Below are 14,159 nucleotides of genomic sequence, written 5' to 3' on the forward strand. Positions count from 1 at the left end.
TGCAGTTAATTAAAAAAAATCGTAAGACATTTTTTATAAACGCAAGGTATTACGTTAGCCAATTAGGGACAAGCTTTGTCTTTTTCTCTCAAAGTGTGCCTAAATATCCTTGACACAATGAATAAAGGAAAAAAAAAAACCCACAAACAAAAAACAACTACCCAAATCAGTTAAAACTAACCATACCTATTTAAAAATGCAGAAAAACAAAATGTGAATAGTTCAAGCAATCGTGTGTAGTGTATTTAGACAGCCTTTTGTCATACTATGTTTGTTGTGCTGTGTCAAAGCAAAAAATCTGTCGCAATAAGTAAAAATTATTTTAATAGATTTGAATGTTCAGGACAGACTTGTAAAGCTACTTTATTATATAGAGTAAAACAGAAGCAATATTTTTTAATTTCAATAAAGAGGTTTAAAATATTTAATAAATGTCTTTATGTTACAGGATTTTGTATTCCTGAGAAGTAAATAAAATAATAACTCTGTAAAGCTCACAGAATAAGCCATTTTACAAGAAGGATATACTTTTCCTTCTTTTCTATGAATGTATAAAGCTCTCCTTCAAGCTCTTACTAAATCTATTGATCTGTGAAACACAGTGCACTCCAGGGAGGCAATTCACTTGACGTTATATATCAAATGATGAGATGAATAATGATCATACCATTTGGTAATTAAACGTCTTACAAACCTTTTAACTGACTGAACGTCAGAAAGGTCAAATGAGATCAAACCTTTTTTGTTGTTGTTGGTTTTAAATCTTTTCTTATATTAGCAATACAAAAAGTCATATTTAACAGTAACTATAAAACTACATGGCAAAACCAAATAATTAACATACTTTTCATTGCTATATTATTACACACTTTGAATACACAGAGAAATTGTTCTTTCATCCTACAGTCCTATTATAATCTGAATTCTTAAGCTTTCAGAGAAGTAGCCACTCACCAGTATAGTGCAAATAACTAGCAATGTTATCGGATTAGGAGAAATGAACAGCACATAGAGCAAATCTAAAAGATACCAAAGCACCAAGCAATCAAAATAAACCTCCTTGATAACTTCCTGTATAGTCATAGGAATCTGATTTTTTTATTAGAGGATAAGTACAGGCCATTTCAACATTTTGAAGACACTATCAGTGTTCATCATCTTACACATTAATTTGGACATCTTATCCATTAATATATAGTAATATCTTAAAATGTTTGACACTAGAAACAAATCCAAAATATGTAATAAAGAAGTCACCTACAAATGTAATTTCATGAAAGGCTTTGTATTTTGCCTGTAAATTTGGTAGCTGCAAAGGCAATCAAAAGATGCAGCAAAGATGTTTTTTATTACAGATTGCCAATACTGTGAAAATCACTTGCCTCAATGGCTAAAAGTTTCTATCCACCACCTCTGACAAACATGGGGTTCCTAGGAAAGACAACATCTATTCCCATATGACTGTGGCATAACCTTGTGAGTTATCATGAACCAAGGCCTTCATTGTCAGAAAGAATAAATCCCTCCACTTCTATGAGAACTATCATCAGTCTTCACTGCTCAAATAAACTCAGATCCCAAATATCAAAGAATGTCTTTAGATTTTCCTCTAGTTATTTTTCTAGAAAACAAAGTAATCTTTATTAGCTTGTGAAGAAAACATCCAATGTCTTTCTCAAAAACAATTTGGGACAGATTTGGTCAACTTTCATAAACATACAATCACGCAAACACACAATCAAAATCTGAAATAACTCAGCAACACAATAAGTAACAGCCTGTACGTGTATTACAGTTCTGTCTTGTAGAAGGGCAAATTGGCCACTCTCAAAAACCATCCTTAGTCTACCAAGGCCAGCATCCTTGTATTGCCCCAGGTGCTTCTGCACAGCTAGAGCTAACCTGGAAAAGAGAATTTTCTGGGGCAGAAGCTAAAAGAAAGAGAGAGGATTTTTACAAGGCATCTAAAGAAGTAAGGCAGCAGTTGAATTTGCCAGCCAAAGGACACAATTTTTCTGGGAAGTCCCACACCCATGCTGAGGACTGGCTGTTACTATGGGACATGAGAGAGATGCGGGAGATGATACCTTCTTAATATCAACTGCCAGTTGCTCACAGTACTTTGTCTTTCTTTGTCTCGAGGCTGGGAACAGAGGTCAAGTTCACAAAATGAAAAAGAGGTAATTAAATCACATGCTCTATCTTCTGGGATCTTTTAAGTATTGGACAGGGTATTCAAGTTCATGATGTAATAACTTCAAAACATTGTCCTATGAAATACATTCAATCAATCCAATATATAGCTTTTTCAGGCCTAATAAATCAAATAAATTTAAAATACCTTGAACTAAAAATATTTCTGAATTGCAAAATTAAAAGAATATAAATGATAAGATTGCAGTAACATTAATACTTCCTCGGATGTCCATTTCTCATGTAGTCCAAAAGTACAGCATTCAGTACATCTTCAAGAGACAGATAAAAGAGGAAATACTCATTTTCCTAAAAGTTCAACATGCAAAATTTTAGGGAAAAAATGTTACTTTACTGTAACTAACTAGAGTATTCCATTATCTTTTATAATAGAACATAAATTACTGCAGGACTTGCACAATAGAACAACTTCCCTTAGAAAAGTAAATAAACAGGTGCTCAGATCCAACTTATTTTAGGAGAGTATTATGCATGTAATTTAAGCACTGACCTGTGAAAAGACGTTCTGTGGAGGCTCAAGAGCTTCAGCATATGCTCACTTAGCAAGCAGCTGCAGCAGTTAAGGATGCTCCTGCTCCTCCCTCCTTTCCCCATCGTTTGTTACCTTCCCAATGCCAGAGCTGCCTGCTGCCACTCAGGGCCTGGCAAAATGACCATACCAGCACTCCTGAGTAACTCTTCTGCAAAGCCAAGCAGCATGGTTTAAACTGTTACGCATTTTCCACTGTTATTAAAACGATGAGTCTAACACTTCTGCAGTGAAGCAGGAAGATTTACAGATGGGCGTGCTTACCTTCCACATTCCTTGTAACACTACTGCTCAAAATGGCAAATGCAAAATGATTCTGTTGTAAGATAAACCTTTAAATATTTTCCCATTCATTTTAGTAATTCAGTTGAACATATCAGCCTTATTTATAAAAAGAAAATAAATAATAATGCTGTCATACATTTAGTCCACTTAACCAGTAGAAACTGATCTGAAGCAAAATGCCAATTTAGAAGTTCTGATAGAATGATGATGCAAAGATTACCAAATCCTGAACTTATTTTTTTAAATGAGTATTAACAATCAAATTTGAGAAAAAGTACACTTACCTAAAGTAAAAGCCTTTGACTAGGTTGAGTAGAAATTTTTTATGTGTTATTGTTTTAATTCTTTAGTAAGTGATTGAAAGAAAGCACTGGATTTGTATTATGTCATGAAAACATACCTTACAGCAAACAGAAAACAAAGTAAAAACTAATGGCAAATGGCCATGTAAGAAACTTTCCATCTTGAAAGGAAGTAAGCTAAATATTCAACTTGATTGTTAGTGTACTCTTCAGGTAATAAATACTAGTTTCAAATTAGTTGCAAAACATTTAAGACATGAGGTCACATGTCTTTGTCATATCACTCTATCCATCTGCTCTAATTTGAAATGTTTAGTGGTTAACTTCACCAAAACAATACAGAAGGATATTAGGCTGCAAATTCAATTACAGAAGCACAGAAACATCTTTATGCATTTCAATAGATCTAAACCAAAATTTAATTCAGTTTCTCCTTCAAGTATAACATCCATCTCCCATCCAGTCCATCTCCCATTGATGTAGTTACCTATAAAACTATACTTAACCCAAGCATATAGTTTCTAGAATTAAATTTCTATTTTGTACATGCTAATGTACCATGTCCTACACCTTATTCTTGAGAAGCCACTATATATTGGTTACACTGCAGCAAGCAGTTGTAACTTTGCAGCCTAAGATTTCATGCCTGGTATTTTCTTTTGCAAAACCTTCACGGTATCTGTCATAATTTACTGAATCTTCATATAGGTACTCATTTTTATACACATACGTTTGTATGTAGGATGAGAACCACCATATGAACCAAAACACGACCTATTTTGCTTCTCTGGAAGACTCAAGCTAAGAAAAAAAACCAGTAAAAGTTCCTTCAAAAATTAAATAGTGAACATTCGAATTTTGTAAAAAAATCTGATGCAGTTAAGCAGAGTTTTCCCCATCAAATCCCCAGTAAAAACCTACCTCCTGTAGGCTGTGACTGACAACAATTAGCACTAAATAGCTGTTTTACAGACTACATTAAAAATTCTGAGCCCCAGTTCCTAAGGGACAGTGATCTTTGTCCAGTTCCTAGATGACAGTGCCCACATCAAAAAAAAAATCATTACCTCTTTCTTTACTAGATCCCATAATGCATTTTCCAGAGGAGAGAAGAAATCACTCCCCAAGACAGTTGAAAAGCACTACTTGCAAAGACAAAACTGATTTAAAATCAGCTTTTTAGGGAGGTTAACTCTCAAAGCAATCAAATAAACATCTATTCCATTTTCAAGATCCCATTTATTTTCAGGAATTAGATCTGCTGTTATTTCTTCCATATGCAGTCACTTGTACTGAATGGCTTGCTTTATTGCCTACTTTTTTCTTTTTTCTTTTTTTTCTCTTTTTTTAAATAAGCATTTTAAATAGGTAGTTCATCACATTTATCACAGACAGATTTCTGGATAAGGTAACTTCCAAAGCATCCCAAAAATATAGATAATTTCTTTTACTGTGTTACTGCAAATAAAACAAGGAATTAATAACATGAAAATCAGCTTTTCAGAATTACTTTAGATATGGTCAAATTAAGAGACCATGCTGAAAAAAACAGCACAAATAAGTTGTTCTGAGAAATATGAGAAACCACATTTGGTTTCCTTAAGTTTTACAGAAATCCAAAGTAAACTACTGTTGAGGTTTCTATTTCTCTTGATAAAATTAGCTTTTATTCTGCCTAAATCAATCTATGTTGGAGCACTTACAGGTCTCAAGTATTTTCTTCCAAAAACTGTAGTAATGCTTTCCAATTTAACTAGAAAAATTTGCAAGAGAGAGAAAAAACTTCACAATACAGCAACAAGCAGTGATTCTTTGTCTTGGATTTCCTACCGGGGGGGCGGGGGGGGGCAATTCTATGTATATAATTAAAATCTAATTAAACTAATGTTCTCTGTTGCCTCCTCTGAAAGACAACACTTTCTAAGAACTTCATTTCATAGAAAGCAGAAAAGACAATCAAAATGGTTAAAGTAGGGATGTGTGGCAGAGTTGCGTCTTCCTCTAGTTGATAACCCTTTTATCTTATTGCATGAACAGAAAGAGCACAACAGAATGAATGAGAAGAGACTTCCTTCAGGAGGACGGGAAGCCCTATCTTGCTGGCATCACAGTCGCTAAATTTTGCTTGTTAAGTGCTGAAATTTTAAGTCTGGAACTGCTGTGAGAGCATTAAGAGTTTGGCCAGACACACACAGTCATCAGCATGGCAACAACAGAAAAGAGAAAGGACCTCTCCAGAGCACAGCCGGTGCCAGTGCTCTGCATTATGAGTACAAGAGAGCAATTCTCCCTCTTAAAAATATGACCAGGATGGGAAAAACTGAGAATATCATTCACATTTCTTAGATGTATTCACAATCATATTGGAAATATGATTTTGACCAGCACTGTCTCTGCCACTGCACACATAAGCGCAACTAGCTGTGTATTCTGGCTAACAGTTAATCTGGAAATCCATCCTTACTATGTTTTTCCAGTCTGTCAACTCACTCCTGTAAGTCATTTTCAAATAGCTCATTCATAATTTATTTCAAGCCCAATATTCGTGAAATCTCACAAGCATCTCATCCTTAAATACCAATGGCACAATTTGTTACAATAAATTTCTTAACTTTAAAAAATAAAATACAATTGTTATCTAACACAAAAAGGAGCAGACTTTGTTTAAACATAAAGAGCAAAATTAATATATTTGTTATTTAAATGGCTGTGTTTTCAAGATGGAAAAGGGAAGCTGCATCTGTAAACTTTGCTCATATTTTTTTAACTTATTTTATATTAATTGCCTTTATTAACTGTAAGCGAGTTTGACAAAATGTATTGTACTGAACTAAAACATAGGTGTCTTGCTTTCTTGCAGAAGTGGTGCAACTAGTAAGAAAGAATCTACCAGTGTGACTAAACAGACCAATACTCATTGCCTTTCAGATAAAAGAGTAAGAGGTACATGTTATCATCTACTGGATCTTAAACTTATTGTTATATATTATTATCTTATTTCTAAAAATAACACAGACATACTAAGCTGCTCATCTACAGCAATTCTTTATAAAATAAAAGTGTTGTGAAGAATAACTGGAGTTTGTTGACCATTATTCTAAACAGTTTGTCACAACAGCTTTAGCTTTTGTATACTGTATAGCACATACATATAGAAATATCAGGGCTTATTTTAGCAACTTTACTTGCAATATTCAAAATTATGTCACTTAGAGATTATTCAAAACCTATAAAAGTAACAATCTATTTTGTATTATTTCACAGAATTATTTTCTCAAATAATAAACTTACTCTCAGTTAATTTCAGGGATCTTGCAATGTAATCTAGAAATAATACCACACTGTTTTTTTAATTAAATTTTAAGACACTGGTTATCTGTCACCAGTCTCTTAAAGAATCAGAAGCAATAATAAAATAAAATCAGTATATCCATTACTCTTAAATTAAAAAAAAAAAAAAAATCCCTCTGTTTGAGAGAAGTAACAATTTAAACACCAATGGAAATCCCATTGGAAATGATGATAATATTTTCAACAATTATAGTTTTGGTAAAAGCCATTAACAGTTTAACATCAAGCCAGCCAGACACCTTTTCCTGGTATATTGTGCATAAAAAGTATTCCCATCTGTTTCAATGCTTTGGCTTTTTCATGGGCTTAAACCTGTCAAATTATTCCATTTGATTTCAGAGAATTCTCATATGGCAATCTATTTTATTTACTTTATCTTCAATAAAATGGTTGAGTGAGCATTAGCAACTATGAGACACAAGTTTCAATCAGTCCTCTGGCAAAGGCGTCAATCTACATTAGACCTACTGTGCTGTGAGCTGCAGCCAGAAAGCCGGAGTAAGACAAGGCAACAGTGAATGAATGAGCGAGACCTAATAAAGCAGCAGTGAAGAGAGAGAAAATTCTCCCTAGACACTACCATACACTGCTTATATAATGTGTGTGCCTAGTTCAACACGCCAGTAGCTCCTTAATAAAGCTGACAGCTAAAAACGAGCTTCAGACTCCAACTTTATTTTACACGATAACTCCAGTAATGGTCCTCTGTTCTCAAGCAGGCCACATTTAGAAACTTGTATTCAGTTCAGTTAAAAATGGAGTTCTCACCTCTCTCATTCATGTCACATCATAGAAAAAAGAATCATAACATTATTAAGAGGCACACCATCTCTCCTCATTTCACACAATGACTTGAAAAAACATCAGATTTCAACTAGCTTTTCCTTAAAAATTTCTATGCTAGAAACCACAAAACAATCAGTGTACTTGAGCAATAACTCACTTCTGAAGACAGTATCATTAAGGACTAATTCCAAGAAATGTAGGGCATCACTCCTAGATGCTGTGAAAATATCTCCCAAAGCACAAACTTTGGAATAAGTGATGCAAGTTCATATTTGATATGGGCTGTAAAAAGCAGATTATTGTAATAGTTCTCTTCCCAGCCAATCAGACCATTAGGACTGTACTTAATGTTCAGCTGAATTGAAAAGCTGGACAGTTTAAATCCATAGCCTCTTACTTTGTATAATCACAGAAAAAATTTACTACCTCATAGTTCCAGGCCACAAATTCGACTCTTATCTATGTAAACTACTTTTTGACAAAAGTTGCCTTCACATTTCCCAAAATCACTAATTTACAGCTATTCATAATCACTCTGGAAAGATAATGCAAACATCTACAATAAACAGTGTCTCTGTTCTAATGCAATTCCATCAAAACATAAAGTATTGTTCATGTTTCAGACTCTTCCTGGTGGAAACTAGATTGCAGACAAAGCCCATCAATCACCACCCAATTGCTTCTCGGAAAGCAGATACCATCTTCTCCTTTCAGCATTATGCTGTATATCCTCCTCCCCTTCACCTACGGCAGTATCAAAACTTTTGTGCCTTCTGACTAGACGCGTGGAAGGGTTAGCCTTCTTCGTGGGCAAAGTTGATGCCAATCCATTATCCAGCTGATGGAATGACTTGTACATCAAATGTTTCACATGTCGGTCATCAACATGATCATCAGCAATGGGTCTTTACATAACTCTTGAGAGAGTTCTAGTTCAGCTGCAAGATAACTCTATGAGATGTACTTTTGTACTAATCTAACAGTAGGATTATGTTTGCCTTTTGCAAAATAAACATATATATAGACAGAGAGAGAATATTTGGTAGCTACACAAAATGCAGACATATACAATACGTGTACATGAGTCGTGCTGTTTAAAGTCCTGTAGCACCAGTAAGAAACACAAACGAGCACATTGTCTCCTCTTCCACAAATTGCCAATACAGCACCAGAGCTAGATCAATTTAACAATAATTAATACCACAACCACAATTCAGTTCACTAACACAGAAAATATCATATTTAGAACTCTTCCTTAGCTTTTTTTTCAAAGCCTAATTAACTCAGAAAATCCAGATGTAACTGTACCACTAATAGTCCCCAAAAGTGTCCATTTAAGCCATCAGTCCAAAAATGGAACATTTTTTCTCTGCTTTTGCATTTCTCCAATATGGGTTTTTGTCTTCCTTTGAGTTTTTCCAACTCTAACTCAGTTTTCTGAAACTTACTCTGAAACAGTTAAGTGATCAATTGAAAGACAGGATAGAAAGCAAACAGAATTTTTCTCTCTGTTAATTAAAAATGTACTCATGAATGCAATTTTATTTTTATGTATTTCTATCACTACTTTTATGACTGAATCCCAGTTTTCAATCAGCACAGAGACACCGTGTCCTCCCATAAAAAACTATCATCAACTCTAAATGACATACTGAAGAACTAGCATTCGGAATTTACTACTATTTCCTCATGGACTACAAACATTCCCTCTCCACTTTCACATATTGCAAGAAATAGAGACCAGTGCTAAAAAGGCCAAAAAGATTTTGGCTTTCTTTACAGAAAGCATTTTTATAGATTGTATTTAACTTAAAGTTATGGAACAAAATAATGGAGGAAACAGAATAACAGTTACTTTCCTCCGTATGCCTTAAGTTCCAGACATACTGGAATTCAATAAAATGATACTGCCAAACTATTATGGATGCACAAGTCAGAATTACTGCATTTCTGACATTATTTGGTACAGAACATAGTAAATTTCCAGGAAAAAAAAATCCTTTAAGAAATAAGTATCTCCTGTTGCCTCACCAGATTTCAATTACTACACAATTACTATACAGTTTCTACACAGCTTCTATCAAACCAAACAGTTCTCCAAAATATTGACACTGTCTATGAAGAAACTATATCTGATATTACTACAGACACGTTACACCGTTCAGACATATGCGCATAAATATGTGATAAAAAGCCAGTCATATTTCCATTGCTACAAAGAAAACAGAGAATCTGACCTTTTTTACTGTTTTCTCCATGAAATGAAAGAAAAAAACATTGGTTTGTAAATACATTACCACATATTAAGATCCAGCCATACACAAATTTCTATGGGATGTCAGTAACGTCTAGTTTCCTTGTACAGTGCTGTCTAACCTTTGATTTACAACATCACTGAAGTTAATATTGGGTTTTGGGGTTTTTTTATGGTTTCACCATATTCATACTGTACCCTTCAGGCCAGTGCCTTAAGTCCTTGAAAAAAGGTGAAGTTAAATCAGAAGAAAGGAATTTTCCTTTCTTATTACCCAGTGGGTAAAGACAGTCACAGTGAAACACATACCAGGACGGTCTTGTTTTGCACTGCTTTGAATTAGGTTAAAAAGGTCTGTGCTTCCTCCCAGAAGGTGAAACTTCAGAAAACTTGTTATAAACATAGTTTCAGCACTAATTACTCTCACTATCATTAACTCCTCCTGGAATGACTTCTTTTTCTTACCCTTCTGAGCCATCAATTCATGAAGATGGATATATATATCAGTATTATGGAGTATAAAGGTATATTTGAATATTTCACAATACGTTAGCAGTTACTAAGGGAAACAATACGTTTTTACTTCTGAAACAGTAGTGTACATAGAAGCAGTTCGGCCTGGTTTCTATTATGGTGAGTTAAGTTTGTTGTACCCTGTTGAAATTTGCATCTAGAAGATTTAGTATCAGGCACAAGTTGAGCATATTTTGTAATTTATACATTAAAATATTGCCTAAAATTTTGAATTTGAAAAGTTCTGGTAATATTCTCAAGAAATTTTCTACCCCTATAGGAAAAGCAAAATGTGAACAATTGCAACACTCAACATGTAGATTAATTCTTTGTTGCAATAGCAAGTATCAAAAATCTGAAATAGATGTGATTTGCTAAGTTCTCATCTTTTACACTAACTCCTTCAGAATGTCCTTTTCCAGATCTCTCTAAATTAAAAGACCTGATATCCAGTTGTACATGATTCACTCAAGATAGCTGTGAAGGTCTGGAACAAAGCAAGGTATTCAGTGCAGGCATGCCAAGTCCCAGGGTGGTACTATACCCACTAACAGTGTTTCTTCACAGGCAGATTCAGACTGTTAACACAAAAAGCAGTTCGAACTAGATTTGAACTCATGGTCCTTGACATCATGGTATACTCCATGGTATACCAATGAAATAGAGATCATTCTGGTTTCAGGAAACTAGGAATATCCAAAGTCAGGGATTCATTACTATTTAATCTTGCCTTTCAAAATTTTACTTTATTACAACAAATATTGATACAAATGTAGGCTAAAAGAATTTTCTAACCAAATTAGCTTAATTATCATACTCCTAATGCAGCTGATGTAATGAAACTATGCAGCGAAACTTAACTCCAGGATTCCAGGGACTTTGGTGAGAGAACCATGTTTTTACTTATTTTTGTGGCAGGTGCTGAAAAAGCATGTAGGGAAATCCTACATGACTTAAATATTATCTGCTATCCAGTCACAATACAAGCAGTCATACCTTTCAGTGAGTAAGAGGAAGCAGAGATCAGCTATTTGAATAAAGACTGGTAAGCAAGAACAGCAATTCCAGAACAAAAGAAAATTGCAAAAAAATAACACTCAAAGACTTGTGATGCTTGACCTGTACTCACCTGTTTCTTCTAAGCCTCAAAAAGACCTTTTTACTTCAACCTTGAACTGGAGTGATGTCCAAAATCAATTCCAGTACCATCATCCTGACAAGACAAAGAGAAATGTTTACAGCTATTTAGACATCATTTAACGAAAACAATATAGGATTTGGTTTTATCACACCCCTTAATTTGTTCCAGATATGCATAAGCTGATTCATAAGTATTCTAAAAGAAAAAGGAAGGAGTTATAATTTTTAATTTTTCTGTTTTGACATAAACATTTTGGTTGAAAGACCAAACGAGAGAGAAAGATTCTCTTCACAAGTAGTCACTTTAAAGACTGAATGCACTGTAGTTCTCAAAGAAATATAATTGCTCAAGTTTCTGGCTAGCAGTAGAGGGACAGATAAGACATCACTCAAAGTCTAGTCTTATTTTTTTATTCTATTTTTATTATTAAAATACCTAAAGGCAAACAAGAAGGAGACTTCTCTGAAGTAGTTTGTTACAGACAGAGAACTGCACGCAGTATTGCTACCAATAAGTTCACAGGGTCACCTGAAGGAAGGAAGGAGCAGAAGCTGGAAGGCAGCATGCCAAGAAAATTTAAATCTACATGCATTTTAGGAAGGACAAAAGGACAAGTAAAAAGAAAAAAAAAAACAACTTTGAAGCTGAGACTGCAAGATTGCATTGAAGGGAGAAGGTTGGACAAGGCAGAAGAAATAAAGACCATGCAGGTCTGTAGAAAGTATATTTAGACTACATCTAGGCCTGAGCACATTTCTCTTTGCTGAAATCAACTGGCACATGTAACACTACATCTATGCTAGTATACTCGCATATGCTCCGAAACAGAGGGGCTGCATGCAAACTGTCTAATGGAGATGGTCAAATACATGTCTGGGAATTTTCTGGAACACTGTTAGTTTGCAAAGACCAAAACTGTGGCAGAGACCTGGAAATATTTCCAAGCATTGTTTAATTTGCTAATATAGACATAGCCTTAATGCCTGAAACTGTTACTTCTGAAGTTGATCCTACCAGTCTCTCAATGGCGCCTCTTGGCAATTCTCCCTTGCTGACAAGGTCAGACAGAAGCAATTTGAAGAGTAAAATGAATGTAGAATTTTATAAAGAAAAGACTGCTTTCCCACAGTTTACAAAAAAAAATCTGTGTTCCAACTGGCATTATTAATACATACTTTGTTACAAGATGTTTGGACATTTAAAAGAACTGCAGTTCTAACTTCTTCCTTTGTTTGTAGAGTGTAACAAAACCTGCTGGGAAGGTCGAAGTTCCTAGAAAACTGAAAGCCACCTGGCAGCCTCTGTAGTAGAGCAAGTGAAGAAGGAAGAGCAAAGAATGACAGGCTGGAGGAATAAACACTACGTGAAACCCCTGCACAATAGGACTGCACTGGGAAATGAGAAGGAAATCTTATGAGCTCTTAATACAAAGAGAAAAAAGAAGAGAATGTTAAAAACAGGTAAGGATCCTAAGGCAAATATGAGGAGGTGAAGATGGGTGGCAATTCTTAAAAGTTGCTGGAAAGTAAAATATGTGTCAATGAAACTTTGCTTGACAATCATGTAGTCACCCTGCATCCAGAATGGAAATGTCCAACCAAGTGAGAGAGAAGCATTCACCTTGCGCTCCTATTTCCCTTTAAAAGATTGCAGGTGTAGCTATGCCTCTATATCTTTGAAGTTGCTTGTGCACCTGAAGTCTAGACAGAAATACAGCTGATGGTTATTTCTTCAACCATACATGTTGTTTGTTGACAGATGTTGATATGTAAACCTCAAATTTCAATATGCTGTATTTCTCTTTTTTCTTATATTGCTCTCTGCCAAAAAAATTTCAAATAATCAGTTTTCTTAGCTTGGATCCTATTAAACATCACATTTTTCTTCAGCTCAGAAAGAAAGCCAAGATAGTTACGATACATGAAATCTTGCATCAAAACATGACCTATTTTGGTGAGATACAGCCTTCTTAGAAGAAATTTTTTATGAAACTATTTTATCATAGTTAGTCTTCATAAGAAAACAACCACACTCATTAGTCTTGATGATTAAAAATTTATCTTTGGTCTTTTTGAATTATCAGGATTTCTAGAATTTTTCAGAAGTCAGTAAGGAATATTTAAAGTTGGCAAGATCACACGTAGTAGATGTGACAGATGTGTCACAACACAGGTGGCAGGTCTTACCTATCAACTTTCTTTTTACCTGTATAAATCTTCACCTTTAGAAACTTATCTTTTGACCTGTGATTCATTTAGGCTACATTCCAGTGTGGTTTACCTGACAAAGGCACCTGCCTCTCAAAAATAATACTACATTTCCTATAAACATTGATTTGTTTTGATTTTTGTTTGCATCCCAAAACCTGGACCTCAATCATTCCAGCTATTCCAGTTTAACAATAACATTTCTCTACTCTCCCTCCCAGTGAGCCAGCACGTTCCATCCCTTGGACCACAGCAGGTAGATCTTTAACGTCATTGTTTACCTATCCTATACTGACAGTGCTTACAGAGATTTTTTTTTTCTATTCTTCAATATCTAACAATTCCACCTGAATTCCATCTGAACCTTAAAATTTTACAATCAAATTCACAGAACTTGCCAATCAAAGCCTTAAAAACATTTATTTTTTAAATTCAGTTGCAGTGGATGAAAGTTCAAGCCTTTCTGGCAGCTCAGTGTAGTATTGTCTACTCAGGCAGAAACACTCTCATTATGTGAACAATACAATACAATTGAACTGAAAGTCACCTGCATGTCATCCATCTTTGACTTCCCATT

The 14,159-nt window shown here is 34.7% G+C and overlaps 1 protein-coding gene across 9 annotated transcripts in view; it reads right to left on the bottom strand.

Moving 5' to 3' along the window:
- Positions 1-14,159, bottom strand: part of FOXP2 (forkhead box P2) — a 438,488-nt gene that overhangs the window by 293,227 nt on the left and 131,102 nt on the right. For all 9 annotated transcript variants that reach the window (XM_075744017.1, XM_075743974.1, XM_075744032.1 and 6 more), the window contains one exon: positions 11,364-11,447. The gene's annotated coding sequence lies outside the window, so the exon portion shown is untranslated. The remainder of the gene's footprint in view (positions 1-11,363; positions 11,448-14,159) is intronic.

The sequence above is a fragment of the Balearica regulorum genome, chromosome 1, assembly GCF_011004875.1.
Source record: "Balearica regulorum gibbericeps isolate bBalReg1 chromosome 1, bBalReg1.pri, whole genome shotgun sequence".
NCBI classification, from domain to species: Eukaryota; Metazoa; Chordata; class Aves; order Gruiformes; family Gruidae; genus Balearica; species Balearica regulorum.